Below are 25682 nucleotides of genomic sequence, written 5' to 3'. Positions count from 1 at the left end.
TTCCCTGTCTGTTCAGTGGAGGTAGCAGCCAGGCCGTGCCCTGCAGGGGGCGGTTAGAATAAATGCAATCGAGGTTGGGCAGTGCTCTGATGCCACGGGGATGAGGGCCAGGATGGTGCCTAAGACAGACCAAAAGCAAGGGGGAGCTACACAGCTGGTGGTGAGAGGGGTTTGGCCTTTGACAGTCTGCTCTGGGTGGGGAAGGACAGGCTCTAAAGCCCCGGCCAGGCCAAAACTAATCTGGGCTGGGGCATCCCAGGGCTGGGCAGTCACACATTGGCTGGCTTGTGACTCGCCTGCCTATTGTGACATGCCCCCTGCTGGCTGCCAAAGCCTCATCCCCTCACTGCCAGGCTTGGCTCTGGCAGAGCTAGAGCTGGCACGTGCCGCTGGGAAAGCTGATCTGCCACTGGTAGCAGAAAGTGGGTGGCCCATATACACGCTGGCTTCTGCCCACTCCTGACTCCAGGTAGGAGAATCTTCTATTGCCCGCCTCTGCTTTTCCATTGCATCGCCAGCCACACCGAGCCTTCCCCGGGCTCCTCGCTGGGCGGTGCATGTCTACCAAGTGCCCCTTTATCCCCCCACCTAGAGACTTAAGAAATGTGTAGGAGAAACTGAGGCACCCCTACAGTATTCAGAGGAAACATTAAGAACAGTCCCACTTCGTCACAGTGAGGGAGTTGGGGGGCAGTAAGCCAGACACCCACATCTACACTTCACTCCTCGTCCCCAGCCAGCTCCAAATTGAAACTCTCCACCCCCTTCTCTCTGGCCTTTGTCTCTTTCCCGGGCCAGGAGGTCACCTGATCTTTGTTCTCCAACACCTTTATCTATCCCGTTGCAGGGGGGAAGGGCCCCGGCCATTAGTTGCCAGGAGACAGAGTGTTGGCCATTTATGCACACTGGCCTTTATCCCCCCATCTAGAGACTTAAGAAATGCATAGGGGAAACTGAGGCACCCCTACAGTATTCAGAGGAAACATTAAGAACAGTCCCACTTCGTCACAGTGAGGGAGTTGGAGAGTCTGTGGGAAGCCCCCTCTCTTGTGAAATCAACCACCCCCAGACGGTGCGAGCCGCTCCAGATCAGGGGAAGGGGCCAGCTGTGAATTTGGAGCCAGATCCTGGTTTGGATCTGAATCCACCGGCGCTGCGGAGCGTTCAGCTGTGGGGAGCTAGCTCCCGCCCGTGCCAGATCACAAAGTGCCACTTCAGCCAGCCGCCTGCCAGGCTCTGGCAGTGCCCTGTGTGGAGCTGCAGCTGGGCCCTCCAGAGCCGAGCTGCTGCTCCTCCTCTCTGCTGGCCAGCCAGCCGCAGCTCCTCAGCACCTGCCCGCTCAGCCCCACCTCAGTGCTCCTGCCTCCCCAATCTCCTCCCTGGCGCTGCACCTCGCCCCCTGCACCTGGCAAGTCAATACCCAGCGGGGCCGGGAGCCAAGCGTCCCGGGAGCCATCTGTAAGGTGCTGATTCCCTCCTGTGCTGGGCTCCAGCTAATCCACAAGCCAGGAACTGGCCTTGTGTCTCCCAGAGCAGGTATATCAGTCTCACAGCAGCAGCTCAGTCTGCTCAACATCACTCCAGGGCCAGGAACTCGCTCCTGCCTGACATAGGCAAGAGGCTGAGCCTGCTCCAGCCCTGTTCCTAGTCCTACTCCAGCCCTGGTCTCGCTCCAGCCTTGCTCCACCCATGCTCTGCCCCGCCCCCTGAGTCCAGCTCCAACCACTAGGCCTGATCACCTCCATCACCTTTTCTGACACCATCACTTCCATAGGAAATGGCACTGAGGTTGCCGGGGGAACAGGAATTCTCAGGGTGCCAGGAGACATTGTTCTATTTACCAGGACAGTCCGATGCCAGGACAGTGCCCCTGAGCGCTGGAGAGGACTAGGGCTGCATTAGGACACCAGAAGTGCAGCTGCTGGAGAGTCAGCAGAACCGCCCGGAGACAGCCACGCTTGCCTCCCAGCCCGGGAAGCCCAGAGACCCAGAGTGTAGACGTCTCTCAGAGCATCTCTGCCAGCAGGAGACATTGGGTGAGGAATAGAGCCGTCCCGCCTTCGGGCAGGAGGCATTCAGGAGCCCCAGCGTGGGGGGAATCGGGCTGCGTGTGTACAATGTCTAGCACCGCGGGGCCCTGATCCGGGACTGAGCTCTCTGGGCACTGCTGAAATACAAAGGAGAACAGCAGGGCTGGAGGATTTACAGGCTCCGTGTGAGGAGGGCTGGTTGGGTTGAGCCAGCAGTGAGTCCCCAGTAACACAGAGCTGCGCTAGTGATGGAAAATCTATTTTGTCTTCCCTACCTAGCACAGTTCACAACTTAGCACTGACCAGCTGCAAGGATCCTGGCGGGCCCTGGTATGGTTGTAGCAGCAGACTCAATGTTCGGGAAAAGCGAGATCTGTGCAATAGGCAATGTAGTTCCATCTGGGCACCAGCCAGCTCCTGTGCCCCAGAGAGCTCTCACAGCTCACACTGAACCAGGGGCAAAGGAGGCAGGAGGTTGAAAGAGAAGATGCCAGCCTAGGACCCAGGAGACCCATGGTCATTTCCCAGCTCTGCCACGGATGCTCTGCGTGGCCTAGGGCAAATCCCTTATTCCCTCTGTGCTGCAGTTCCCTGTCTGTTCAGTGGAGGTAGCAGCCAGGCCGTGCCCTGCAGGGGGCGGTTAGAATAAATGCAATCGAGGTTGAGCAGTGCTCTGATGCCATGGGGATGAGGGCCAGCAGGGCCGGCTTTAGGCCGATTCAGCCGATTCGGCTGAATTGGGCCCCGCGCCAAGAGGGCCCCGCGCTGCAGCTGTTCACCCCGCCCCCAGCTCACTTCCCCCTCCTCCCCTCCCCTGCACGCCCCGCCCCCTCCCCCTGATTCGCGGGAAGTCTGAGGCTAAGCAGCAGGGGCGGGCCGGCCGGCAGCACGAGGTAAGCTAGGTTGGGGGCGGGAGAAGGGCTCCGGGGAGGCGCGGCCCGTTCCCTCAGGCCCCAGCACGGCTCCCGTGGCCCGGCTCCGGCCCGGTCCCCGCGGCTCGGGCCCCCCCGTCCCCCCCCGCGGCGCGGCTCGGCTCGGGGCCCCCCGGCCCTCCTGCGGCGCGGCGCGGCTGGGCTCGGGTCCCCCCGGCACCCCTGCGGCGCGGCGCGGCTCGGGTCCCCCCTGGCCCCCCTGCGGCGCGGCGTGGCTCGGGGCCCCCCGGCCCCCCTGCGGTGCGGCGCGGCTCGGGTCCCCCCGGCCCCCCTGCGGCGCGGTACGGCTCGGGTCCCCCCGGCCCCCCGGCAGCGCGGCGCGGCTCGGGGCCCCCCAGCGGCGCGGCGCGGCTCGGGTCCCCCCCGGCCCCCCTGCGCCGCGGCACGGCTCGGGTCCCCCCGGCCCCCCGGCAGCGCGGCGCGGCTCGGGGCCCCCCAGCGGCGCGGCGCGGCTGGGCTCGGGACCCCCCGGCGGCGCGGCGCGGCTCGGCTCGGGGCCCCCCGGCGGCGCGGTGCGGCTGGGCTCGGGGCCCCCCGGCGGCGCGGCGCGGCTCGGGGCCCCCCCGGCCAGCCGCGCGGCTGTGCAAGTGGCTGAGAAACTCCTGACGTTCATTGATGATTTAAGGCCTGGTGGCCCACAGGAGACCGTTCAAACTGCGGACCTGTGAATGGGGGCTGGCGGATGGGCTAGCAGGGCCTGTGCTATGGTCCTAGCCAGAAAAAGGATTGTTGTAAATGACGTGAGCCCATTCCCGCCTTCCTCTGCTACCCCACTCTCCATCAGAGCGTATGGCAGAAAGGATGGGAACCCTTGTGTCCTGCAGGCCTGCTGACAAGGATCAGGGCAGCCTGGGGACAAGGCTCCCCTTGTGGAAGGACATGCATTCCTGAGTCTGCATGCAGCGAGGGGGCCTCTGCAGCACAGGGTGCTGCAATGCTCTTGCTGCCTTCCAGGGTGACAAGTGATGGTACTCTGGTGAAAATCCTGCCCCTCCCCTCCCTGGCCAGGAATCCCACAGCTGGCCTGGGAGCTCCATAAGGAAACGGCTCCGTTTGTAGGTTCTGCAGCTACCACCCTTTCCTCTCCCCTTCGTTCTCATGCCAGCGCAGCGTCAAAGGAGGGCCTAGTTCTCCCCAGGCCTTTCATAACCACAATCTAGCCGGCACGTTCACCAGACTGATGTCCAGTCCCCCACTGGATGGTGAGATCCAGCAAGCGGGCAGGAGAAAGGGGCCCATCCATTACTGCCTTCTAGGGGTAACCCCCCAGTGGGGGCTCCTGGAGCATCCACCCACCTCCCCAGCTTTCACAACACTAAATACTACCCTCAGCCCTGCCGAACTCTGCTGGGACCCTGCCACGCTTTATTTAGTAGTGGCACAGGCCCGGCTCAAGCTGTTCCCAGGGTCTTCTGGACCCCAGCTGCAGGATCTCGCCCTGGGGTGAGCCCTTTAAACCAAACCCCTCTCGGGCCCGGGGGGAACAGAACAGGTTCTTTATGGGGGGGTGTTAAATCCAAATAGCGTTAATGAACACAACGCCCATCACCAGGGAAAGGCAAATAGGCCTCAACAACTGGAGGGAAGACCAGCGAGGTGCCAATTCAACATCTGCCTATGCCCACTGCAGTGCAGCTCTGATGCCCCCAGACCGCTCCCATAAGTTTTGTGCAGAGCCTGCCCGGCTGCTCTGAGCTGACACCGGGGGCAGAAGCAGCTGGCTAGTAAGATTAACATGGGATGGAGTCTAGCAAACAAGCCAGGCTACCTGTGTAATGGCATGTTACCCTGTATGATACTGTTCGACTACTAGGTGACGCTCTGTAAAATACCTTATTTAAATGAACCTCAGCTGTATCCAGCAGAGCATTAACGGTTCTTATGATGAACCCATCTGCAGTGCTCAACTTGTGCCAGGGCTTGCCAGGGCTTAGCCCTGGCAAGCCCTGGCACCTCTGGGCTTGCTGCATCAGTTATGATTGTAAAAACCGAAGGAAAACAGCAACACAGGTTGCAGACGGAAGGAACAGCAACAAAGTTTGCAGGATCTTATCAACATGCCCCACTCTGATTCCCCAGAGAACGTCACCTTTCATAACCCTTCACAATGGACAGACTGGAAACAATGTTTTGCACGATTTTGCATTGCAAACAAGCTGCACAAAGGAACTGGGGATATACAGGTATTGACTTTAATTTAGGCTATGGAGAAGCACGCAGAGCATATCTTTATCTCCTTTGACTTTACTGAAGACCGTCACAAAGACAACTATGCAAGGGTTGTGGTTAGGATTGATGCACACTTTATAACCGAAGGAAATGTGGTTTAGTAAAGAGCATGTTTTCAGCAAAGCATTCAAGAACCAGGGGAAAATGTTGAAAGTTTTATAAGACCTCTGCATCCCCTGGCTGAAAACTGTGATTTGGGGAATGTAAAACATGAAAATTTCAGAAATAGGCTGGTTATTGGGTTAAAAGATAAAAACCTTTCATAGAGACAAGCCAGGTGAGGTCTAAACGATATTCCCTCACGTACCTCTAATATCCTGGGACTGTCACAGCTACAACAACACTGCAAAAAACCTTTCACAGCAGCTACCGCTGAAGAGAGATTTAACTTTACGCACAGCTATACAGCTAGCAAGAGTCAGAATTAGTCAAACAACAGGCAAAAGCAAATTGAAAAATCTGCAACTAGCTTAAAAGCTACAAACAGACACTTAAGTGTTAAAAGTCTTTCTCATAAAATCCCTGAGGTAAGGAGAGAGAATTCCCAGGCTAAGAGGGACAAATGCCAGTCTACATGCACAAGGTGTGGAAAAGTCATATCCCAAGGGATGATACATGTCCAGCCAGAGGCGCATGCTGTAATAAATGCCTGAAATATGGACATTTTGCAGCTGTTCGTTGCACTGAAGCAGTCAGGGAGTTGACTCATATTGAAGACAATCAAGACCCATTGATTCTGGGATCTATCACTTGTGATGACATGGCGCCCGCCTGGAGAGTGACATTGAATATTGAAAGCAAGACTATTGACTTTAAAATTGACTCGAGAGCTGATGTCACACAGCTCTGACCCTCCCTGAAGGGATTTTGAACTGCATGGGCCAGTTCATCACCGAACCAATTTACAAAGACAAAAGCTTTGCGTTCAGTGTGTATGAGATCAAAGACCAACAACCTTCTCAGCTGCAGTGTAGCAGCCATGATGGGCCTAGTGAGAAAGATGGAAGAACTTGAGGATCTGATGCTATTGGGCTTTTGAAAGGTGATCTAGTCCAAATCAACTTAAGAGGCAATGCTGAACCAGTGAACAACCACCTCTACAAGAGAGAGAACTGGGAAAGACTAGCTGCAGATTTTTGTGAATTCAGAGGACATCATTGCCAGGTCATTGTGGACTATTTTTCCAGCTATATAGAAATAATGTACTTGAAAGACATAACATGTTGCAGTGTTATTGAGAAACTGAAGTGTATGTTTGCTCATTTCTGTATCCAGAACAACTAGTGATGGACAATGTCCCACAATTCACTGCAGCAGAATTTAAGTCAGTCTGAATGAAATATGATTTTGCTCATATCACTGGCAGCCCACATTACTCACAAGCGAATGGAGAGGCTGAGAGAGCTGCGCAGACAGCCAAAAACGTCTGACAGCAGGAAGATCCATTCCTTGCGCCTCTGAATTACAGATCAACACCAACAGCAGCTCCTGCATCTAGTCCAGCACAACTCCTCATGGAAAGACAACTCAGAACTACTGTTCCAAGAACCTACTACAAAGTGGCCAGACAGGAAGAGCGCAGCCAAATCAGATAAACAGGCTAAAAGAACTTATGAACACTTTTACAACAGATGTCACACAGAGAACTGCCTTGTCTAGAACCTGGTGCCCAGAGGCGACATGTAACTGCTGATTGGGGGGTCACCGTTTAAAGGTTCAGCCACTCCCAGAACAGCTCAAGTCACCCCGTCTCCAGGCTGCCCCCTCAGCCTCACCAGCTATTGCTCCTGGTTCTCCCTGCTTGGCACAGCTCGCCCAGCCTCCCTGGTCACTGGACTGGTTCAGGTCTGCCAGCAGCCATGCAGGGAGGGGGCCCAGCAGCACCATGTGACCAAGCGGGGCCGGCTCTGAGTTAACAAGAAACCCATGCACAGGAGTGGGGCAACCCTCACCCTACCCCGAGCCCCTTGAGGCTGGGTGGCTTCCAGTCATGGCTTCCAAGGCCCCCTATCTGGGAGCTCCTGCACATTTACCACCCCTTGGCCCTGGTTAAATCCACCCCAGGTCCCTGTGCGTGGCTCGAACAAACACCAGTGTAGGAATTTGCCCCCCACGCCTGGTCCCCTTGGCCTGGCTAGAGGGCCGCTGTGGGTCAACAGCAGTGTGAGCTGGGCCCGCAAAGCGGGAGGACAAACTACACCCTCCCCCCCTTCGCTCTTTGAATCTTTCCTCATCACTCCCTCTCTGCCGCCCCTGTCCTGGCACTGCTCTGCCCTGAGCATTCCCCCTTGGCTGACACAGGTGTGTGCTGATGTCAGTGTGCCCAGAGCTGGCTGTGAGAGTCCAGGGGCAGTCTCACCCCACCTTACTGCTCTCCCTGGCCAAGAAGTTACCAGGCCAGCCCCTCAACTGGTGGAAATCTGCATCTCTATTGCCTTCAATGGCGCTATGCCCATGAGACTCTGGCCCCAGCTGTGGCTGTATGGCTGAGGGTGAGTTACCAATACCAATACCCCCTGCAGGGCAGACATCTCTGGCACAGTGAGCGCTCGCCCTGCTGGGTGAGAATGACTGTCACAGCGTCTCCTCCCCACGTCGTCTCTTGCAGGTGTCCAGCAGGCTCCGAATGCTCTCCATCACCCTCTTTAAACACCTGCTGGAGCTTGTAAGGGGGCTCAACAGGAGGCGGATGAAGGAGCCTGTGCTCCAGAGCCTGGTCCCGCTGCTCCTCCTCGTGCATGATGAGCGTCCCAACGTGTCCCAGGTGAGGCCACGAGCTGGAGCCTGCAGCGGATACCGTTACAGAGTGACCAGTAATTTGTTTTGAGGGGGCAGCATGTGACACCCCCTCTTTAAAGGGTCTTGCTGACAGAGGGCAGGTGCTCAGTGCTGTGACAGTCAGGCGCTCAAAATCACTTGAACGTTGAGTGCAGTAGCGCCATGACCATGGCGCCCCACCCAACTGCTGAGTCTTCCCTGCATCCTCTGAGCGCAACACTCCCCCCCTCTGCAGCCAGGCTGAGAGATTGGGTGGGGGGAGGGGTCGCCTCACCACTCCTACAGCCACTGGCCTCCGCACCATCCCTGGCTGTACTGGTGGGAAGAGCACAACCCTGGCCATGGCCCCTACCAGGAGCAGGGCTACCCAGTCTCCAGATGGTGCGCAAGACCCAGTGTGCCCTTGGCCAAGCAGCCCGGACAGCCCGTACTAGACATGAGATGCCCAAGTCGCCCGCTCTCCCCCGCCCCAGGTGTCTGTGCACATGCTAGCGCTCATGGCCACCATCACTTGGGAGCCAAATGTCACCAGTACTAATGAATTCACCCTTCTACCCACCATGAGGTGGGGAACTGAGGCACAGCATGAGGCCTAGCGCCTCAAAAGTATTGATCACCCATAGGCATTAGGCACCTAAATCCCTTTGCAGCCCTGGGCCTAAGCAACTTGCCTGAGTTCCCGCAGGCAGAGCTGGGAATTGAGTCAGGTCTCCAGCCATTGCCTTAGCCACACCGCCGCCCTTCCGCAAGCAACCTGGGGCCGGGAAGCATTCAGCACGCATGGCCTCCCCGGCCTCCGGGTAACCAGGCTAGTGGCTTCCAGCTCCCGTAACCGTGGCCGGCTCGCCCTGGCCCCACTTGTTTTGCAGGTGTGTTGGGACAACCTCAGCAGTGCTGCAGAATTCCCGAAGTGGCACCAGCTTGGTGGCTTCATCCAGCACAAGGAAACCTGGCAAAGCTGTGACTGCCTGGTGAGGGAGCCCTCAGGTCATTCATTGCACAGCCCTCGCTGGCAGGAGCGGGGGAATCGGTGGATAGGGCACCCCCCATTGCCCAGCTCTGTGCCCACACTGAGCCCCAGCCCCGGGACCACTCCTGGCCCTGGGTGTAGTCCTTCTGCGTGATCACCCCGGCACAGGAAGGAGGGGTGAAAACAGGACGTGCGCTCCACACACCTGGAACCCGGCCTGCGGGACGGAAAGGCCTTTAATAACCTTGTGCTCCCTTGTTCTGGTCCTAGGTGACGCGCTACAAGGGGAGAGCCAACAACTTTCTGTGCCAGACCAAGGCCTTTCTGGAGAACCCACAGGCTCCAATTAAAGAAGCGGCCATCAGTTTCATAGGTAACCACAGAGCAGGGGTCCCTTTAGCAGGGGGGCTGGATCCGGTCCCAGGCTCTCCACAGTCCCTGCCAGCAGCGAGAAGTAACCCTTGGGCTCCTGATTGTCTAATGAAGGATCAAGGGTGTCAGAAGTCCGCAGGAGCAAGCTCACCCCAAACTGCCCTGATCGGCTGATGGGCCCCCTCTAACCCCACTGCTCCCCATGCAGTCCCCATTCCCCGCCCCCCCATACCCCACCATGGGCTCTTGGTAGTGGACCCTCAAGGTGCTGTGCTCTCCTTTGGCAACCAGCCCTGTAACCATCCCTGGGGACTCACCCTTTCCCCTGGGGATTCGGGAGCGCGTCCTGGCCAGCGAGGGGTGGGGGAAGCGAGGGGTTGCTTGGAGGGTGACATTTGACACCCTTGCTGGGGATGCGGGGATGTGACGAGCTGTTTGTATGTGTAGGGCTCACTGCCCGGCAGCTGGACCAGAGGAGCCAGGACAAGCTGGATGTCATCTGCAACGGTGAGTGGTACCTGCTTTGAGCACTGAGCGCTAGGGGGATGAACGGCCCAGGGCCATGGGCTGGGTTCAATCTCCAATGCCAGCAACATGATCTCGGGTGAGAGCCACAAAGGGATGCAAAATGTAGATCCCCAAACCCCTGATCAGCTGCCCCCTCACCCTGTCATGTCTGCTGGTTAGCATATGCCAGGCACTTAGCCCTGACCTCAGAGCTGCGGCCTGGCAGATCCCCAAACTGGGCCTGAGCTGGCTGGCCTTCGCAGATGATTGCCCCCCCCCCAAAACACAGCCGAGGTGGGGTGCTGCCTCCCCCCTTGTACTCACTAGCCCAGTGTTTGGAGCAGTCACCTCCACGTGGGGTGCCTGGGGTGAAGCCACTGCTCCAAATGAGGCAGAGGTGATGTCCGGTCACCTACCTCCTTGCTGCGTGCCCGGACCCCTGGGCAGCACAGGGCAGAGCAGCATCTCCACATTTGTTGGCGAATGGGGGAGGGGGGGAGTGATATAGCTCAGGCTTCTCACTCCCAGAGCAGGTTCACAGCTGGGCCTCCCAACCAGAGCTAGAGAATCACAGAATCATAGAGTATCAGGGTTGGAAGGGACCTCAAGAGGTCATCCAGTCCAACCCCCTGCTCAAAGCAGGACCAATTCCCAACTAAATCATCCCAGCCAGGGCTTTGTCAAGCCGGGCCTTAAAAATCTCCAAGGAAGGAGACTCAACCACCTCCCTAGGTAACGCATTCCAGTGCTTCACCACCCTCCTAGTGAAATAGTGTTTCCTAATATCCAACCTGGACCTCCCCCACTGCAACTTGAGACCATTGCTCCTTGTTCTGTCATCTGCCACCACTGAGAACAGCCGAGCTCCATCCTCTTTGGAACCCCCCTTCAGGTAGTTGAAGGCTGCTATCAAATCCCCCCTCATTCTTCTCTTCTGGAGACTAAACAATCCCAGTTCCCTCAGCCTCTCCTCATAAGTCATGTGCTCCAGACCCCTAATCATTTTTGTTGCCCTCCGCTGGACTCTTTCCAATTTTTCCACATCCTTCTTGTAGTGTGGGGCCCAAAACTGGACACAGTATTCTAGATGAGGCCTCACCAATGTCGAATAAAGGGGAACGGTCACGTTCCTCGATCTGCTGGCAATGCCCCTACTTATACAGCCCAAAATGTCGTTAGCCTTCTTGGCAACAAGAGCACACTGTTGACTCATATCCAGCTTCTCGTCCACTGTGACCCCTAGGTCCTTTTCTGCAGAACTGCTACCTAGCCATTCGGTCCCTATTCTGTAGCAGTGCCTGGGATTCTTCCATCCTAAGTGCAGGACTCTGCACTTGTCCTTGTTGAACCTCATCAGGTTTTTTTTGGCCCAGTCCTCTAATTTGTCTAGGTCCCTCTGTATCCGATCCCTACCCTCTAGTGTATCTACCACGCCTCCTAGTTTAGTGTCATCTGCAAACTTGCTGAGAGTGCAGTCCACACCATCCTCCAGATCATTAATGAAGCTATTAAACAAAACCAGCCACAGGACCGATCCTTGGGGCACTCCGCTTGAAACCGGCTGCCAACTAGACATGGAGCCATTGATTACTACCCGTTGAGCCTGACGATCTAGCCAGCTTTCTATCCACCGTACAGTCCATTCATCCAGCCCGTACTTCTTTAACTTGGCGGCAAGAATACTGTGGGAGACCGTATCAAAAGCTTTGCTAAAGTCAAGGAATAACACATCCACTGCTTTCCCCTCATCCACAGAGCCAGTTATCTCATCATAGAAGGCAATTAGGTTAGTCAGGCACAACTTCCCCTTGGTGAATCCATGCTGACTGTTCCTGATCACTTTCCTCTCCTCTAAGTGTTTCAGAATTGATTCCTTGAGGACCTGCTCCATGATTTTTCCAGGGACTGAGGTGAGGCTGACTGGCCTGTAGTTCCCCGGATCCTCCTTCTTCCCTTTTTTAAAGATGGGCACTACATTAGCCTTTTTCCAGTCATCCGGGACCTGCCCCGATCGCCATGAGTTTTCAAAAATAATGGCTAATGGCTCTGCAATCTCATCCGCCAACTCCTTTAGCACCCTCGGATGCAGCGCATCCGGCCCCATGGACTTGTGCTCGTCCAGTTTTTCTAAATAGTCCCAAACCACTTCTTTCTCCACAGAGGGCTGGTCACCTTCTCCCCATATTGTGCTGCCCAGTGCAGCAGTCTGGGAGCTGACCTTGTTCGTGAAGACAGAGGCAAAAAAAGCATTGAGTACATTAGCTTTTTCCACATCCTCAGTCACTAGGTTGCCTCCCTCATTCAGTAAGGGGCCCACACTTTCCTTGACTTTCTGCTTGTTGCTAACATACCTGAAGAAACCCTTCTTGTTACTCTTAACATCTCTTGCTAGCTGCAACTCCAAGTGTGATTTGGCCTTCCTGATTTCACTCCTGCATGCCTGAGCAATATTTTTATACTCCTCCCTGGTCATTTGTCCAATCTTCCACTTCTTGTAAGCTTCTTTTTTGCGTTTAAGATCAGCAAGGATTTCACTGTTTAGCCAAGCTGGTCGCCTGCCATATTTACTATTCTTTCTACACATCGGGATGGTTTGTTCCTGCAACCGCAATAAGGTTTCTTTAAAATACAGTCAGCTCTCCTGGACCCCTTTCCCCTTCATGTTATTCTCCCAGGGGATCCTGCCCATCTGTTCCCTGAGGGAGTCAAAGTCTGCTTTTCTAAAGTCCAGGGTCCGTATTCTGCTGCTCTCCTTTCTTCCTTGTGTCAGGATCCTGAACTCGACCATCTCATGGTCACTGCCTCCCAGGTTCCCATCCACTTTTGCTTCCCCTACTAATTCTTCCCTGTTTGTGAGCAGCAGGTCAAGAAAAGCTCTGCCCCTAGTTGGTTCCTCCAGCACTTGCACCAGGAAATTGTCCCCTACACTTTCCAAAAACTTCCTGGATTGTCTGTGCACCGCTGTATTGCTCTCCCAGCAGATATCAGGGTGATTAAAGTCTCCCATGAGAACCAGGGCCTGCGATCTAGCAACTTCTGCTAGTTGCCAGAAGAAAGCCTCATCCACCTCATCCCCCTGGTCTGGTGGTCTATAGCAGACTCCGACCACGACATCACCTTTGTTGCTCACACTTCTCAACTTTATCCAGAGACTCTCAGGTTTTTCTGCTGTTTCATACCGGAGCTCTGAGCAGTCATACTCCTCTCTTACATACAAGAATGGCTGAGCTCCCTCCTCGGCATTTCCTGGAGGGCAGCAGGGCACCTAAAGTTCGGCATAGCCTAACAATGTCCAAGCCCCCTTTGTGACTCTCCCCCTCTCTGGACCTAAGTGCCCATCTGTGCATTGGGGGGAAGGTGGAGGGTAAATACAGGCAGGGATGAGGTGCTCAGATACTGCAGCGACGGGGCAGTCCTAGAAATAGTGAGTGAATGGGGTTCATTGGGTCTTCTTGCCTGTGTCTGGAGGCTCCCCCATTTGTTGAGGGCAGCAGGGATGTTTAGTGAGGGTTGCTGGTTGTTCCTGCTAGTCCCCTGCCTCCCGCCTCCCAGCCTGCTTGTCACAGGCCAAGAGGTACAGCGCTGGCTTGGTCTGCTGGGGCTCTCCAGAGCGCTGTGGCTCTGACCTCCATTTCCTTCCTTTCAATCTTAGACCTCAAAGGCTTGCAGCAGGACAGCAACTCCTCGGTCCAAAGCCTGGCTTCTCAGACCATCCTCATCCTGGAGGAGTTCAAGAACCACCCTCCAGCCCGCTGCAGCCTACGGACATTCTTTCATAGGATAACAAGAATGTGCACTAAGAAGAGCCCGGTCATTGAAGCTGCCCAGCTGCCCTAGATCTGAGAAAAGCCAGCCTCCCTTCCCTGGGAGATTCGTACCAGACCATGGCTTCTTCCCCATTGGCTGCCTGCCCTGCGCAGCCATGTGAGTAGTTAACTGCTCGATAGCTTTCATCACCATGTACTTTTTGACAGGTTTCCCTGCAGTGTGTAGCATTTACATCCCGCCCTCCGTCCCCGTTTCCGGTCATGTATGTTTTTGGCACCGTCGGCCATTTTGAAATTTATTTTGTATTATTTTTCTGTGTTTGGCCGGGGGAAGGTTGGTTTTTTTTTTTTTTTTTTTTTTTTTTTTTTTATAATGGAGATATCCTATCTCCTAGAACTGGAAGGGACCTTGAAAGGTCATCGAGTCCAGCCCCCTGCCTTCACTAGCAGGACCAAGTACTGATTTTGCCCCAGATCCCCAAGTGGCCCCCTCAAGGATTGAACTCACAACCCTGGGTTTAGTAGGCTAATGCTCAAACCCACTGAGCTATCCCTCCCCCCCAATTTTTAAAATTAATGGAGATATCCCATCTCCTAGAACTGGAAGGGACCTTGAAAGGTCATTGAGTCCAGCCCCCTGCCTTCACTAGCAGGACAAAGTACTGATTTTGCCCCAGATCCCTAAGTGGCCCCCTCAAGGACTGAACTCACAACCCTGGGTTTAGCAGGCCAATGCTCAAACCACTGAGCTATCCCTCCCCCAAGCTATCCCTTGTGTGCCTGTGTTTTGACATATTTAGAGAAAAAGTATGAATGAGTAAAAAGAGAGACTGTAAGGGGTTCACGGCTCCCTCCCCGTCCATCTGGGCGGGAGACCACGCCCTTTGCTATGATAGTTCTGGGTACTTTGGTTCAGGGGAAAATTAGCTCAGTGTTAATGGTCCTAGCCTGCAGTCAGGCCAAGTAATGGTAGAGAGACTGTTTGCCCAGGGCCCTCAATCAGGGCAGGGCAGCAATTGAGTAGGGGCTCTGGCCTACGGTCAGGCAGGTAGAGCACCAGAAGGTCCATTTGCCTGGCCCTTGATCAGGGCGGGGCAGCAAGCAAGTAGGGGGGCTCTGGCCTACAGTCCGGCAGAGCTGTCGCAGTCTAGGGGAGGTTAGCTCTCTGGTGGGAGAGTCAGCACAACTGTCTGTCATCTGGATTCAGGCGGGTGCCAGACCAATGCAGGCCTCCTGACAACCAGGTGGGGAGGCTACCACTCCTGACGTTGGGGTGGTGGGGGTAGAAGAACCCAGGCCCTCCCGCTCCACTGCGTCCAAGCCCAGGGCCCTAACTGCGGTGGAGTTGTCCGCCACTGGGTCAGTGGCAAAAGTCCAACTGCAACATGCTGGCCGGCTTGTAGTCAATAACACAGCTGAATCCGATTTGGCTTCCCTGGGCTTCTTCCTACACTCGATTCCATGTGTACATGGGTTCCAGGGTTGTTGTTTGCTTCGCTGGGGTAGACGGCTAGTGGCAGCTCTGTCAGCCCCTCTGGGTCTCTGTCAGGATAGCTGTCTCCGTTAGGTCTGCGGTCACGCAGCGGGGAAGAGACGTCCTGCTCCTCTGGCAGCTCTCTCCCGATTGAGCTGGAGGACCAGCCTTTTATAGTTCCGCTTCCTGTCCCGCCCTTCTGCTTCCGGTGGGGTGGCCGCGGAAGTCCCGGTTCTGCCCAACAGGGGGCATTCATGGCTCTCTCCCTGTCTGTCAGGGCGGGAGACCACGCCCCCTCGCTACAGAGGCCTTAAAGGAAAGGAGTTTTAAAAAAAGAAAGATTGGTTAGGCTTAGAGGAAAAAAGGAAAGAAAGGTTATTTTAAATAGAAGAAAGAGGGGAAACAAGAGAAAGCAACAAGAGAGAGGAGTTTGTTTTATAGAATAGCAAGAATGTGGTAAAAGGTTATTTTTGTTGGGACTAAAAAATAATAAGAGTAAAAAAATTGAAATAAATTTTAAAAAGTAAAGGCTAATTAAATAAAAGAGGGAAATATAAAGGAAGGTTGAGAAGGTTGAGTGAAAGAAATCACATGGCAGAAAAATTAGCAAGAGATCCTGTGTCAGTGACACAGGGCTGTGTAAAGTACAGAAAACAGCAAGAGATAGAGAGATCCTTTTTTGTTAGTAAGCAGAAAACAGAGCTGTGCAAAAGAGAGAAAATTCCTTACCATTTCCCGCCGTTGTTTGGCCATCGTGAACCGAGCAGCAAAGTTTCCGCCGCAAACTCTGCTCTCCCGTTCTTGCATCGCTAGCAAATGTTTCCATGTTGTCGGTGCTGGACTCCAGTGGAAGCTACAGAAGGCAACCATTTCCCGCCGTTGTTCGGCCATTGTGAACCTAGCAGCACAGCTTCCGCCACAAACTCTGCTCCCCCATTCTTGCATCGCTAGCAAATTTCTATATGTTGTCAGTGCTGGGCTCATGTGGAAGCTACAGAAGGCAACCATTTCCCGCCTTTTATCGGCCATCTTGAACCCAACAGCTCTCCTACGTTTTGCGCCATTTTTCCAGGATTACCCATGCAGGCGCCATAGCACGGCAAGTATGGAGCCCGCTCAGATCGCCGGTGCAGTCTTGACCATTGTAAATACCTCGCACATTATCCAGCAGTATGTGCAGTATCTGCAAAAACAGGTGAGGAAGCAACGACAGCGCGATTACTATACTGATGAGGACATGGACACCTACGTTCCTAGAAGCACGGCATGTGGCGATTGGGAGATCATGGTGGCGTTGGGCCAGGTTCATGCCATGAAATGCCGATTGTGGGCCCGGGAAACAAGCACAGACTGGTGGGACCGCATAGTGTTGCAGGTCTGGGATGATTCCCAGTGGCTGCGAAACTTTCGTATGCATAGGGCCACTTTCATGGAACTTTGTGACTTGCTGTCCCCTGCCCTGAAGTGGAAAGACACCAAAATGAGAGCAGCCCTCACAGTTGAGAAGCGAGTGGCCATAGTACTGTGGAAGCTTGCAACGCCCGACAGCTACCAGTCAGTCAGGAATCAGTTTGGAGTGGGCAAATCTACTGTGGGAGCTACTGTGCTGCAAGTAGCCAACACAATCAGTGACCAGCTGCTATCAAGGGTAGTGACTTTGGAAAATGTGCAGACCATTGTGGATGGCTTTAATGCTCTCAGTTTCTCTAACTGTGGCAGGGTGATAGACGGAACGCATATCCCTATCTTGGCCCCGGCACACCAGGGCAGCCAGTACGTAAACCGTAAGGGGTACTTTTCCATGGTGCTGCAAGCACTGGTGGATCGCAAGGGACATTTCACGGATATCAACATGGGATGGCCGAGAAAAGTGCATGACGCTCGCATCTTCAGGAACTCTGGTCTGTTTGAACAGCTGCAGGAAGGGACTTACTTCCCAGACCAGAAAATTACTGTTGGGGATGTTGAAATGCCTATAGTTATCCTCGGGGACCAAGCCTACCCCTTAATGCCCTGGCTCATGAAGCCGTACACAGGCACCCTGGACAGTAATAAGGAGCAGTTCAACTATAGGCTGAGCAAGTGCAGGTTGGTGGTAGAATGTGCTTTTGGACGTTTGAAAGCGCGCTGGCGCAGTTTACTGACTCGGTTAGATCTCAGCACAACCAATATTCCAGTTGTAATTGCTGCTTGTTGTGTGCTCCACAATATCTGTGAGAGTAAGGGGGAGATGTTTATGGCGGGGTGGGAGGTTGAGACAACTGGTCTGGCGGCCAATTTCGCACAGCCAGACAACAGGACAATTAGAAGAGCGCAGCAGGGCGCGCTGCGCATCTGAGAAGCTTTGAAAGACAGTTTCATGACTGGCCAGGGTACGGTGTGACAGTTGTGTTTGTTTATCTTGAAGTTACCCGCCCCCTATATATATGAAAGGAAATAACGTCACAATTGTTTAAAACCATTGTTTATTACTTGTTGCACAACACATTGAGAGAAATAAGAAGGTAGATTGGGGGGGGGGGGTTGGGTTATGGGGGTGGAGGAGGAGGGAAGGACAAGTCCAGAAACCAAATCAAAAGTTCGCATATGCCAGCTTTCTGCTACTTGGGTGATCCTCTGGGGTTGAGTGTGTGGGTCCCCATAGCCTCCCCCCTCGTGTTCTTGGGCGTCTGGGTGAGGAGGCTATGGAACTTGGGGAGGAGGGAGGGTGGTTAAACAGGGGCTGCAGTGGCAGTCTGTGGTCTTGCTGCCTTTCCTGTATTAGATCCACCATACAGTGCAGCATGTCAGTTTGCTCCCCCATGAGCTTGACCACAGCGTCCTGCCTGCTCTCATCACATGCGTCCCTCCTCTCTTCGTGTTCCTGTAATGCTTTATGGGACTCCGCAATTGTTTGCCACCACGCATTCAGCTGGGCCCTATCAATGCTGGAGGACTGCATGAGCTCGGCGAACATGTTGTCCTGAGTTCGTTTTTTCCACCTTCTAATCTGGACCAGCCTCTTGGATGGAGTAGATAGGGGCCACGTTGAAACGTCTGCACCTGTGGGAGGAGAAAAAGGGAGGGTAATATTTTAAAAGATACATTTCAGAGAACAAAGGACACACTGTTTCTCAGTGAAACGGGCAATTCATAGTACACAGCACATCATACATGGCCGGGCAACAGAATTTAGCTTGCAGCCAGCCACGGTAAGCCCTAGGGGCATGCGGGGTTCTGCTTCTTCCGCATTCATTTCAATGCTTTCAAACTGCCGGGTCCCCTTTCCCATAGCAAGCAATGCCTGGTGGGTTTGCAATATAAAAGGAGGGCCTGCGGGCTCTCTGGGATGATCGCTTCACACAACCCCCCGCTCCCCTCCCGCACTCACCGCATGGCTCCAACGAGGCTCTGAGCAGGGATGAGCCCTTTAAACTAAATGCGAGCAGCCCAGCGTGGCTGTGTTTCCCCCCAGCCCCCCACTGCGTGGCTCTGATCAGGGTCACTCACCAGAAGTACCTTCTCCAGGGTCATGGTCTGAGAGTCTGCCTTGGGAGTTGGGGGGTGGGCTATTGGCTCCTGCATTAAGAATAGTTCCTGGGTAGGGGTGAAAACGGATTCCCCACTTGCCGCCTGTGCACTGTCCTCCTCCTCCTCTTCGTCCTCCAATAACTCATCCTCCTCGCTCCGTTCAACTCCCCCCTTGGAGGTATCCACGGACATTGGTGGGGTGCAGCTCACAGTAGAAGCGGCATGTATGGGGATGTGACCCAGAGCGCCCATTCGCCTCCCTGGCTTATTGGTATGCTTGCCTGAGTGCCTTGATTTTTGTACGACACTGCTCTGTGTCCCTGGAGTAGCCTCTTTCCGTCATGGCTCTGGAGACTTTAGCGTACGTATTTGCATTCCTTTTTTTGGAACGTAGTTCTACCATAACAGAGTCATCTCCCCAACATGCAATGAGATCCAGTACCTCCCGTTCGGACCATGCTGGAGTTCGTCTGCGAATCCGGGACTGCATGATCTCCTGTGATGGTGGACTCTGCATGGTCGCCTGTGATGGTGGACTGTGCTGCTGGTCACCTGTGCTGCTGGTGACCAAACAGGAAATGAAATTCAAAAGTTCCCGGGGGTTTTCCTGCCCACTGGGCTAGTGCATCGGAGTTGAGAGTGTTGTCCAGAGCGGTCACAAGGGAGCATTCTGGGATAGCTCCCGGAGGCCAATAACGTCGAATTGCGTCCACAATACCTTTAACCTGGGATTGCGATCTCGATTGAAGCACTACTCCACTTGCCAAGGTGGAGTACAGAAATCGGATTAAAGAGCCCTTTAAATCGAAGAAAACGGTTTGATCATGTGGACGGAATGATTTTTTTTCGAATTAACTCAGCTAATTCCGAAATAAACGACTAGTGTAGACCAGACCTGAGAGAGGGAGAGTATAGAAAACAGCAAGAGATCCTTTTGGCTTAGTGAGAGAAGGAAAGTATAGAAAGCTGAAGGGAGGGCGGGGGGGTGGGGGTGGGGAAGAGAACTTACCCTTGCGGCTGCCCCCGGGAAAAGAGAGAGCTCCCAAGGCTCACAGCCCACAGCATGGTTATCTCCGCCTCTCGGGTGGACCAATCAGAAAATGTTCTACAGCTGAGTCATAGACTGCATTTTCCTGAACCAATCCTATCAATCCAAGATTTTTAAACAATAGCCCTCTCCTTCCCCTTCCCTCACTATGCACCCCCTTACCTGCCTTATTCTTATCTAAAAAAACAGGCCCCAAGCATCTTTTCTGATAGATAGATAGATAGATAGATAGATAGATGGGGGGTGTATGTAGATAGACAAATATATGTGGTATATGGGATAGATAGATAGATAGATAGATAGATGGGGTGTATGCGGATAGATAGATAGATAGATAGATAGATAGATAGATAGATAGATAGATAGATAGATAGATAGATAGATAGATAGATGTGGTGTATGGAGATAGATAGATAGATAAATAGATAGATGTGGTGTATGGAGATAGATAGATAGATAAATAGATAGATAGATAGAGGGGGTGTATGGGGGTAGATAGAGAGAGGGGTTGTGTATGGGGATAGATAGATAGATAGATAGATAGATAGATAGATAGATAGATAGATAGATAGATAGATAGAGGGGGTATATGGGGGTAGATAGAGAGAGGGGTTGTGTATGGGGATAGATAGATAGATAGATAGATAGATAGATAGATAGATGTGGTCTATGGGAATAGATAGATAGATAGATAGATAGATAGATAGATAGATAGATAGATAGATAGATAGATAGATAGATGGGGGTGTATGTAGATAGATAAATAGATAGATGGGGTGTATGGGGATAGATAGATAGAGGGGGAGTATGTAGATAGATAGAGGGGGTGTATGGGGATAGATAGATAGACGGGGAGTACATAGATAGAGGGGGTGTATGGGGATAGATAGATGTGGTGTATGGGTATAGATAGCTAGAGGGGGAGTATGTAGATAGAGGGAGTGTATGGCGATAGATAGATAGAGCCAGTGTATGGGGATAGATAGACAGAAGTGGAGTATGTAGATAGATAAATAGGGGGGTGTATGTAGATAGATAGATGGGGTGTATGGGGATAGATAGATAGATGGGGTGTATGGGGATAGATAGATAGATGGGGTGTATGGGGATAGATAGGTAAATAGATAGATGTGGTGTATGGAGATAGATGTGGTGTATGCGGATGGATAGATAGAGGGGGAGTATATAGATAAATAGGGGGTGTATGTAGATAGATGGGGTGTATGGGGATAGATAGTGGGGGAGTATATAGATAGAGGGGGTGTATGGGGATAGATAGATGCGGTGTATGGGGATAGATAGATAGAGGGGGTGTATGGGGATAGATACATGTGGTGTATGGAGATAGATAGATGTGGGGGTGTATGGGGGTAGATAGAGAGAGGGGTTGTGTATGGGGATAGATAGATAGATGTGGTGTATGTGGAGAGAGAAAGAGGGAGAGAGAGAACCCCATTGGCTTTAAGCCCTTTTACATTTTATGGGACTTTTCTGTAATCTCAGCTGCTTGAACTTTTTCGTGGTCCAAAGCAAACAACAACCCTGGAACCCATGTACACACAGAATGGTCGTGTAGGAAGGAGCCCAGGGAAGCCAAATCAGATTCAGCTGTGTCATTGACTACGAGCCGGCCAGTGTGTTGCAGTCGGATTTTCCCCGCTGACCCAGTGGCAGGCCACTCCGCTTCTATTAGGGCCCTGGGATGGGACATAGGTGAGTGGGAGGGCCTGGGTTCCCCTACCCCCGGCAACCCAACATCAGGAGTGGTAGCCTCCCCACCTGGTTGTCAGGAGGCCTGCATTGGTCTGGCTCCCACCTGAATCCGGACGCCAGACGGTTGTGCCGACTCTCCCACCAGAGAGGTAACCTCCCTCAGACTGCCACAGCTCTGCTGGACTGTAGGCCAGAGCCCCCCTACTTGCTTGCTGCCCCATCCTGATCAGTGGCCAGGCAAATGGACCTTCTGTTGCTCTGCCTGCCTGCCTGTAGGCCACAGCCCCTTCTCGATTGCCACCCCGCCCTGATTGAGGGCTCTGGGCAAAACCCAAGGCTGCAGACCTAGATAAAGGCCTACTGTAGCAGGGTGGCTACCCCGCTCCTGCCTGAGGGGTTTAAAACTAGGGTGACCAGATGACAGGAAGAAAATATCGGGACACAAGGGGGGGGGGTCACTGGCGGAGCAAAAAAAACCAAAACACCGAGTGCTGCCGGTGTAAGGACACAAACAGCTCCCTCTCCCAATTCCCTACTGTGACCCAGTGCTGCCGGCAGTCGGGGGCGGGAGCTGAGAACAGCCCAGGGCTGCAGGCAATCAGTGGAGATTATGCTTACCCTTCCTTAGGTATGCATACCTTCAGCCTCTGGTTTTTAGGAGTGGGGAAAAAAACCAACAGAGAACAGCTGAGTGCTGCCGGCAGTCAGAGGGGAAGAAAAAAAAAAAAGCCGAGAACAGCTGAGTGCTGCCGACAGAGAAAAAAAAAAAGCGGAGTGCAGCGTCCCGACTGAAGATCAATCGGGACGCGGGACACATACCTAAATATCGGGACGGTCCCGATTTTATCGGGACGTCTGGTCACCCTATTTAAAACAGTCCTGGTAGAGGGCTGGGGCAAAGGGAAAAGCTACTGGGCTGATTGGGGAAGTAGCCACAGCTGGGCCATGCCCCAATCAGGCCCCAGCTGGCCTATATAAGAAGGCTGGGAGCCAGGATCTCAAGAGTCTCTCTCTGAGTGCAGAGAGAGAAGGGCCTGGCTGCAGGGAGCTAGACAGGGTACCTGAGTGGAGGAGGGCTGGGGAAAGGCTGAGGAGCTGGGGAGCTCCAGCCTGGATAGCCCCAGGCTGTGGCCTGGTAATAGGCCAAGGGGTACTGGGGGTTGCAGAGGGCAGCCCAGGGCTAGGCCAAGGCAGCAGGTCCGAACCCAGCCTTGCTGATGATGAGTGGCCTATACTGCAGTCTGCCCCAGAGAGTGGGGGCTAGCTGGTGACTGGCAGTGGCCTTATCCTGAGGTGAGGTGGGGTTAGTGGGTGGGGGTTCCCCTGGGAGGGGAGACCTAGCGTATGTGGGTACTGCCCGGGGGCAGCACCCAGAGAAAGGGGCACCGGGGTCCTGGGAGGGATACAGGAGCCTGAGGAAGAGGACAGGCGGATCACTGGCCTGCAGAGGGCGCTCCAGAGGCTGGAGAGCTAATTCCCTGGACGACCAGCAGGAGGCGCCGCAGGGGTGAGTCTGGATACTCTTACACCTACAAAAGGTACTCGGGCTGCAGAGGGGCAGCCCAGAGATAGGCAGAGGCAGCTGGTCCAACCCCCCTTGCCGATGATGCGTGGTTTATATACTGCAGTCCGTCCCAGTGAGCGGGGGCTAGACAGTGACTGGCAGTAGCCACTGAGGCAAGGTGTGGTTAGAGGGTTGGGGGTTCCCCTGGGCCCCTGGACACCCAGATAGTGGGTTACTGCCAGGGGCAGGACCCTGACGTAGAGGGGCACCGGGGTCTGGGAGGTACACCGGGACCAGCGGCAGGCAAGACACCGGCCTGTAGAGGGCACTTAGAGGCCGGAAGAGATCATCCCTCACCGGTGAATCGTTGCCCTGCGACACAGACTCTCTATCTTTGCTCGGTCTGACTGCAGGCCTGAACTATTAACACTGAGCTAATTTTCCCCTGAACCAAGGTATCCCAGAAGTATCATAGCGAGGGGCGTTGTCTCCCGCCCAGACGGATGGGGAGGGAGCTGCAAACCCCTTACAGCCTCTCTTTCTAGTCTTTCATACTTTTTCTCTAAATATGTCAAAACACAAGCACGCAACCTTCCCCCGGCCAAACACAGAAAAATGGGGACGGCGCCGGCAATGGGACGGGGTGTGGAAACCTGTCAAAAACTATATGGTGATGAAAGCTATCAAGCGGTTACCTACTCACATGGGGTTGTCAGGGAGGGGTAGTACCTCTGATGGGGGAGCAGTCGTACTCCTAGGAGTAGCTCATCCACTTTGGTCCCCACTTGACAACACCCAGCTCTCACCTGTGGCTCCAAGTAGCTGTCAGCATGCGACAGCGGCCACACCCTCCGCGGAGACCGTCTCGACTGGCGGGCTAAACCAGGTGAGGGTAGCCGATGAGTATGAGACTCTCGGTGAGTTAGGGCCTGTCTACCCATTGCATGCGAAGGCTGGATCCGGCTGACTGGGGCAACCTGGTTCAATGGTCAGGAAGGCAATGACAGCAAGCGTTGTGGAACGCTTAAGAGCACGACAAGACACGTAGGCGTCCTGGTCATCCACTGCGCCCTGCCCTATCTCCAGCCGTCTCGACTTCTGTCCTGCCACTGGATACAGATAGGAACTGGGAAGAGAGAGTGAGGCTGACGTCGCGCAACTCTCCCTCACTTTAATCCAATTCACACGCAAGTCTCGACATAATATCATATCATATTACATCATATCAAGTCCTGTGGCGATGGGTGAGCGACGAAGCAGCAGGTGTGGATACACTGGGAGCTGTAGCTGCGGACCTGCACATAGGCGGCTCAGGCATAATGGTCGTTCCTCACTGACCGAAGCAGCAGTGGAGCTCGGCATCTTCTTGAGCGACTGAGCAGCCCTATTCAGGATTGCACTGCTCACCTCCGTAGAATGAGGAGGGGGCTAGAAAAGGTGCCCTAAACATTGCCTGCTTCACCTTACCCTGGCCAGCATACCGTGGCTGGCGGGGATCCCACAAAAGCGGTCGAACAAAAACAAAACTTAGAGTGACACCGATCACTATTGGCACATGGAATGTGCACACGTTACTGGACAACATCACGGCAGACAGACCGGAGAGAAGAACAGCACTTGTCGCTAGAGAGCTCGCACGCTACAACATTGACATTGCAGCCCTTAGCGAAACTCGCCTGGCTAATGAAGGACAGCTGTCCGAGTCAGGCGGTGGCTATCCATTCTTCTGGAGTGGCCGCAGCAGTGATGAGCGTCGCGAATCTGGAGTTGGCTTCGCCATCAAGAATCATCTTGTTTGGAAACTTGCCAGTTCCCCCAAGGGTATGAATGACCGGCTCATGACAATGCAGCTTCCGCTTCAAAAAGGAAAACAAGCTATTTTGATCAGCGCATATGTTCCAACAATGACCAACCCAGAGGATGTGAAGGATAAATTCTACGAAGAATTAGATACTCTGCTATCGTCAGTGCACCGCACAGACAAGCTGATTGTGCTTGGCGATTTTAACGCAAGAGTCAGATGTGATGCCGCAGCCTGGGAAGGAGTCATCAGGAAAAATGGAGTGGGAAAGCGTAACAGCAATGGCCTGTTACTGCTGAAAACTTGTGCAGCACATGACCTTCTGATCAGCAATACGATCTTCCGCCTTCCTACCCGTAACAGGACTTTGTGGATGTATCCCCGTTCCAAGCACTGGCATTTGATCGATTATGTCATCATCAGGAGAAGGGACAGACAAGATGTCAGGGTTACAAAAACTATGTGTGGCGCTGACTGTTGGACGGATCATAGGCTCATAGTATCCAAAATGAAGCTCCGTATCATGCTGAAGAGATGACCACAAGGCTGTAAGGCTCTCAAAAGGATCAACGTGTCGAAGCTGAAGAACAGCCGCACCACTGAAAATCTAGCGGAAGACCTAGAGAATGAGCTTGCTGATCTTCGTATTGAGGATGATGCTGAGAAAGACTGGGAGCGATTCCGCAACACTGTCCATACAGCTGCATCGAAGATATTGGAGCCCTCCGCATGCAGGCAGCAAGACTGGTTTGACGAAAATGATGCAGAAATCCAGGCCTTACTTGCTGAGAAGCACCGCCTGCATCATGCATATCAAAACAATCCATCCTCAGTGGCAAAGAAGACCGCCTTTATCAACGCTCGCAGAACAGTACAGAACCAACTGCGCAAAATGCGGGACTTGTGGCTGAGCATCAAAGCAGATGAAATACAGGCATATGCAGACAGGAACGACTATAAGCAGTTTTATGAAGCCCTCAACACACTCTATGGTCCACCTTCTTCTGGGAGCTTTCCCCTCCTGAACTCTGATGGTACTGTGCTCCT

General features: G+C 53.8%; 1 long non-coding RNA gene across 1 annotated transcript; it reads left to right on the top strand.

Moving 5' to 3' along the window:
• Positions 1-9028: 9028 nt before the first annotated feature.
• Positions 9029-13857, top strand: LOC135978664 (uncharacterized). Its single transcript, XR_010596044.1, has 3 exons — positions 9029-9312; positions 9759-9818; positions 13471-13857. It is a non-coding gene; the product is annotated as an uncharacterized LOC135978664 (long non-coding RNA).
• Positions 13858-25682: the final 11825 nt, after the last annotated feature.

The sequence above is a fragment of the Chrysemys picta genome, unplaced genomic scaffold, assembly GCF_011386835.1.
Source record: "Chrysemys picta bellii isolate R12L10 unplaced genomic scaffold, ASM1138683v2 scaf376, whole genome shotgun sequence".
Taxonomy (NCBI): Eukaryota; Metazoa; Chordata; order Testudines; family Emydidae; genus Chrysemys; species Chrysemys picta.
The sequence above is the reverse complement of the archived record's forward strand: the minus strand, read 5'-3'. Positions and strand labels throughout refer to the sequence as shown.